At 33.8% G+C, this 6413-nt stretch overlaps 1 long non-coding RNA gene and 1 pseudogene across 1 annotated transcript; both read left to right on the forward strand.

Annotated features, from left to right (window-relative positions):
- The first annotated feature begins 1376 nt into the window (after nt 1-1376).
- Nucleotides 1377-3215, forward strand: LOC124944006. The gene is made up of 4 exons (XR_007099785.1): nt 1377-1658; nt 2381-2494; nt 2601-2835; nt 2941-3215. It is a non-coding gene; the product is annotated as an uncharacterized LOC124944006 (long non-coding RNA).
- A 203-nt stretch (nt 3216-3418) lies between these two features.
- Nucleotides 3419-4116, forward strand: LOC124943968 (annotated as a pseudogene).
- Nucleotides 4117-6413: the final 2297 nt, after the last annotated feature.

Below are 6413 nucleotides of genomic sequence, written 5' to 3' on the forward strand. Positions count from 1 at the left end.
AGATTATAATCTTGAACCGACCCAACCTGTTTCAGATTCATCAACTGTCTCATTGGAGTATCGTGTATAGAGAGTCCGAATTGCGTCATAAGATCTCTCTTGAACACGTCCCAAGATAGGGCCTCCATATGATCACGATTCTGTAGATAAGATCCATACCACATTCTTGCTTCGCCAGAAAAGTGAATGGGTGCAATTTCTAGTTTCGTGGCATCCCTAGTTTTATCCACCCTGAAAAATTGCTCGGCAGATATTAGCCAGCCTTCGACATCCGACCCATCAAACCGAGGAAAATCGACCTTGGTTAGCCGAGTAGGAGGAGCATAGTGTTGGTCGCGGTTCTGGCCAGGGTGCGGGGGCCTAAATGATGAAGGACCGTGGCAAGAATTATCTTCATAGGGTCTGTGGCGGGGTTCTTGCACGTTTCCAGATGCCCCGCTCTCAAGGGCCGCCATTCTTTCTTCGGCCACATCAAATCTACGGTCCATGGCAGCTTGCATTGCTGCTGTTTGCTGGGACAAGTTTTCAATCAGGGTCTTGAGCGCATCCATTTCCGATTGCTGGCGAGTTTCTACCATGTTGAGAATCGGCCAGCTCTGATACCAAGATGTTAGGATTTTTAATTATGGCCGAGCCTTTCAAGTTCTTTAATTCAAGAAACGGGTTCTTGATGATGGAATTCAACACTCTAGCGCAGCGGATATAGAATTAGAGGAGAATTCGAGGTTAGGGAGAGAAGAGCCGAGGGGGAGGAGAGAAATACCACTAGATCACACCTAGCGGTCCAAGAAGGGGGAGGAGGGCCGAGAGATAACTTAAACACCAAGTTCAAAAATATCAATTCATAGCCCCAAAAAGTGGGGTGGGCATCACCATTTAAAGAGGCTGAAGTACCCAAGAGTCGGTTACAAATTTGTTATAACAACTTACAAAATAACAGAATTCGGTTTTAAAGGAAATAAGAGAAGATAAAAGATGAATTGTTAAACAGAACATAGAGCTGACCCAATTGATTCATAAGACCGAGGAGGGTGCACTTTCTTATTCGAGGATCGTAACACAATGTTATGTGTTGGGTGGTATTGACAAACAGATGTATGATTTCAAATAGGGTGTTGGTTTGGTTAGTGTGTTGAAAGTGTGGCATAGTTGGGGTTGGTGATTATGAGGGAAGTACTATTTATACATTATTTTAAGTCGATTTATTTGATGAGAAAGTATGAAAACTTGCATATAAAGTACACTGGCCTTACCTTGGAAATTGCCTATAAGAGGAATGTTGATCCATTTTTCATTCATTCTATGGACTTCCCTACGAGTAACATTCTTTACAGAAAGAAGTGTTTGACAAAATAATTTTATTCACATTTACAATAATTTGTCTCTAAACAGATAAAAAACAACTTCAAAATTTATGTTTTAATTTTCATGGGTTTACAATAATTTTTGGTTATTTCACGCCGCACTAGTAATCACCATACTATTTTTTCAGTGAAAGAGGTGAGAGAAGCAGCTGAGAAGCTCCGGAAGTCGCGTCAGCGATCCTGCATTGAGCCCGATCCAATCGTTTCCGACGGGTTGAAGACCGAAATATCCTCTGGTGTTACGTCGCCTAGACGATTGAAGAAGTCCGACAACTCGCCTAATTTGCCAGAGAGGTAGGTTAGCTTAATGACTATTTTCTTTAGTTTTGTGGTGAATCGTGATTCATGAACTTGGTTGTAAATTGTTCAGGTGATTTAAATTGGCTTTGATTCACGATTATAGGCTTAGATCTGTTTTAGATTTTGTATTACTGCAAGCCCATTAGGATCTTCTCATTAGATCTATCATTCATTTGTTTGAATCTAAATTTCAGTTTAAAGTGATTGCAAGTGACACTGATTTGGGGAGAAGTATTCATCTTTGTGAATAAATGTGAGGTGATGCTTTGCTTATGAATTAGATCATTCTGATCTTCTGTTTACTCAATGCTACCAAAGTTACTTGATTTTGCATGCCAACTGTTTGTTTTTAATCTAAGTAAGTTGGTTTGCTCATCAGTTTTAATGATCTTAATCTACATCTGTACTCTCTATAAGCTATAAACGTTTTCTTTGGTTCACAAAAATGAAGAAATATGCTATTTATTATTCAATACCATTTGGAATTTATGAAACTCTTGTTAACAAATGGGTTGATTTAAAGTTGCTGCAGCTTCTGGATTCTGAAATATAGCCTATTTGGCAAGTAGCAATTTTCTTCCAGCTATTGTGCACATTATCATTCACATTACACTGATTTGAGATGGAAATCACATGACTTCAAATAGGCTGATATTCCATTTGACCTGTTCTGTGTTTTTTCTTCTTTTAATTAATACAATCGAGTTGTTTTTCAGGTATGCAATGTTGGGTGAGTTTTTTGATAGATTGGTTAACTCCATTCTGCTTCTGAGGGGTTCCAATCCAACCTTTTCAAATATTAAACCCAAAATTGAGTCATTCACTAATAGGTAAGCTATGGCTATTTGAGTATATAAATATCCTACAACTATAATGCCAGGATAATTTAACCTTTTTATTCTTTTATTTTAATGACTTGCTTTGTTTCTTTAATAGGAGGTTCACCTATAGTCATTTGGCACAATTGAAGTTTATTTTACCAGAGGCCATAGAGATGAAGAAGACTGTTACCCGGGATGAACTAACTTTCTGTATGAAGCCAGATATTCATATAACTTTGAACACTGCAGCAATTATGAAACCAAATCAGCTGTCATCATAGTCTGGGCATATGTATCTAAAGAAGATGTTTCGTAGTAGGCTATTGGACTACTTTAAGACCCACCCGGAGGTATGCATTTCATTATTTACTTTCATAAAATAACAAAAATAAACAATAGTAACAAAAATAAACCATTTGTATTTCATATTGTGTTGCAATTTTAATTTATTTGAGGGTGATGTTCCTGAAGAAACACTACCGGAGCCATTCAACAAGTCAAAGAAAGCTTGTGTTAGTGAAGAAGCTAACTCAACCTTTGGCCTTGAAAGATCAACTGTTTTACCTGCAATTCAGCAGCCAGTACCAGTATCTCATCTATCCAAATCCTTCAGGGGATTTTTTTATGTAATCCTTCAGTTTGAAGCTGAGGAGAATTCAGTCATTGACTTAGTTTAGTTCTGCTTCTTTTTTTTTATATGTAAGGCAAAATTTCCCACATCGCTACTTTAAACATATAATAGTATGTATATAACTAAATAGAATTCTTAGCATTGTAGTTGGGTTTACACAATGGGTCTGTGACCCATGGGGAAAAACTATATACTCCGGATAACACCCTAAACGGGTTCGCCCGAAGGGTGGGTGGTAATTCGGGTTTCGCCGTGGCTGTTGTTTCTGGTGCAAATGGGAACTGTGAAAGCAGTGGTTATAATCTCTGGTGCAAATGGGAACTGTGAAAGCAGTGGTTATAATCTCTTGCGACAGCGATCATAATGTTAGAGGATCTCTTCGGTTCTCGTTCAGGACCTCAAAGGTACATCTCTATTTCTGTAATTCTCCAGTAATTGGCACCTGTTTATGCATAATCCTTCTGTCATTGTACACAGACAGAGAATGACCAGCGAAATGTTGTTTTTACAGTTATTGATTTTGATATGAAGTACTCACACGCGGTTAGTAATACACAGGAGGAATTACTCATGTAAAAGGGAGGATTGAAGGACTAACTCCAGGACCTCGCGATTTTCATATTCACGCCCTCGGCGACACCACCAACGGCTGCAATTCCACCGGTCTCGTTCTCTTCCCCGTTTATTATGTTCTCTTTCAATCTTTGGATTGACTCTGCCTTTTTCTTTTTATTCTTTAATATGCTTTTGTTCTCTTGTGATTTTCAGGGCCTCATTTCAATCCACTTAACAAGGAACATGGATCCCCTACGGATTTGGTTAGGCATGTTGGTGATCTCGGTAATATCGTTGTTGGTCCAGATGGTATCATGTTGACTACTTGTAGTTTTCTCTTGTATTCACTTAATTTTCAATTCATTGATGATGTGTCATTGCATCTTTGATTTATTTCTCAGGAGTTGTTGAGGTTTCAATCTCGGCAATGTCATTGGATTCATAGTAAGTCCCAATCATGTTGTTTTTTTGTAATTGTACAAATTGAAAATGGTGCAACAACCGGAAATTTTGACCCCATATTTGGACGGGTTGGTCAGCAAACTGCTTATACTTTTGCAGGTATTTTCTGCATGTATTACATACTGTTACTAATTTTATTTTTATTTAATACAGACAAATATGAATTAGCTTAATGTAAACATACAAATCATCATGTTAATGAACCAATTCCCTCTTGTTGTAATTTTGTGTGTGCTCAGAATGATAAACAAATGGTACAAGAAGGTGCCTTGACAGCCTTAGCATCAGATGCTGATTCATATAAGGTAATTTTGGCAGTTGGTTTGTGCATTACTTATTGTGCTACTGATTTTGTGTTTGTCTTGCTAGGAATGGAACTGCTTCTAGCTGCTGCCTTTTTTGAGTTATTTTTCATTCTCTATAGTTCTATTTCATATACTGATGAATGCTGTAAATGATTCACTGATTGTAAATGATTCACTGATTGCTCATAGGTGATGAAGACCAGATGAAGTGAAATGGAGGATTTATTAAGAGAAAGCTGATAGGACAAAGGCTGGAGACTTTGACGCTGAGGAGAATTCAGTGAGGATGAGTCCGCCGAAGCCATAGAACTGAGATCCTCAGTTCTGTAGTTTAGTTCAGCTTACTTTTTTTTTTTTATGTAAGGCAAAGTTTGTTCCCACATCGTTACTTTACAAAAGAAATAGTATGTATATAAGTGATTAGAATTCTTTATATTATATTTATAGAATAGTAAATTAATTAAAAAAAAATTAAATTATTATAAGTTTGGTTCATTAATTTAAACATATTTTAAGAGATGTATATAGACAATATCAATAAAAATCATTCTAAATAATTATATATTTTTTTTTATCTCATTTTGTTTAAATTTCATTCATGACCAAATTCTAAAGACAACCTTAGTAGACCAAATTTATTATTGTCTTAGCTCTTTATAATGGATTGCTGTGGAAACTTTTACACAAAATATTTAAGTTCTTTTGGTCTATTATCAATATAATCAATTTGGGCCGTTAATTAGACATGATAAATTGACTTGAAATCTTTATCTTTTTATAAATTAAGTAATGTAATTTTGAATAGTAAAATCAATTAAATTATAGTTTTAAAAAAAAAAGACAACTTATAAATATAATTTTAAGAAATTAAACTTAAAATTAGATTAACAATTAAATTAATATTAAATAAATGATCTTCATAGTTTTTTTCACCAATTAGTTTAGTCTAACATATTTTTGAATAAAAAAGTAATTATTTTGAATTTATAAAATATCATTTTTAATCTTGACTGTATATCATCGAATGCATGTCATCATTTGAATTTTTTGGGTGTAATTGTCATTTGAAAATTTAAACCCGGGAAAAATTATTACTCTACTAAAAATTTAATGACAAATAGGAAGCGTAACATGAGAGTGGTGATCTAATCTTTTTTTTATTTGAACTTATTTTATTATAAAATAGTCCTACGTATAAATTAAAAATAATATTTAAATAATTATTAAATAAAAATTATATACAAAAATTAAACAATATATATATATAAATAAACTCTCCCAACATAACAATATAATAGAAAATCAACCTACCATGGTATGTGAAAATGATGATAAAAATGATGAAATAGAATCAACTATATTTGATGGTTAAATATTTAATATGTGAAAGTGTGATCACGATATGAGAACTCGTTTGAATTGTCAAAGTGTGGTAAAAAGAAGTCGTGGTATATGAGATGCAATATTGTGGTACAAAATACTCGAAGTGAGATTACAAAATTAGTAGTATGAGATATCCATATTAGGAAAACAATAATAATTAGTGATTAAATATGTGAATGAAAAGAAGGTCACGAGATGAGAGTTGATTTGTCGAAGTGGGGGTAAGATGTCGTGATAATGATATGATACGTTTAATGATTACTATTATTAAAAACTATATAACTTACATCAAAATTATAGATTATTTGATCTTCATTTTAGCTCTATTAGCTATATTAATTATATTTAATGTGGATGAATATGAACTATTATAAAATATTTAGTTATATTTGTAGGACGGAATATTTATTGAATTAATTCGAAATTCAAATTATTCATATCTGAAATACTAATTTAGATTAACTATTTCAGATTGAATTGAGTTTGACTTGAATAAAGATTCTCCAAATTACTCCAACAAAAATATAATCTCTAATAATTATATTGTTTACCAGACTATTTCATTAAAATATTTTTTTCTTTTTTTTATCAA

Source organism: Impatiens glandulifera, chromosome 6 (genome assembly GCF_907164915.1).
Source record: "Impatiens glandulifera chromosome 6, dImpGla2.1, whole genome shotgun sequence".
NCBI classification, from domain to species: domain Eukaryota; kingdom Viridiplantae; phylum Streptophyta; class Magnoliopsida; order Ericales; family Balsaminaceae; genus Impatiens; species Impatiens glandulifera.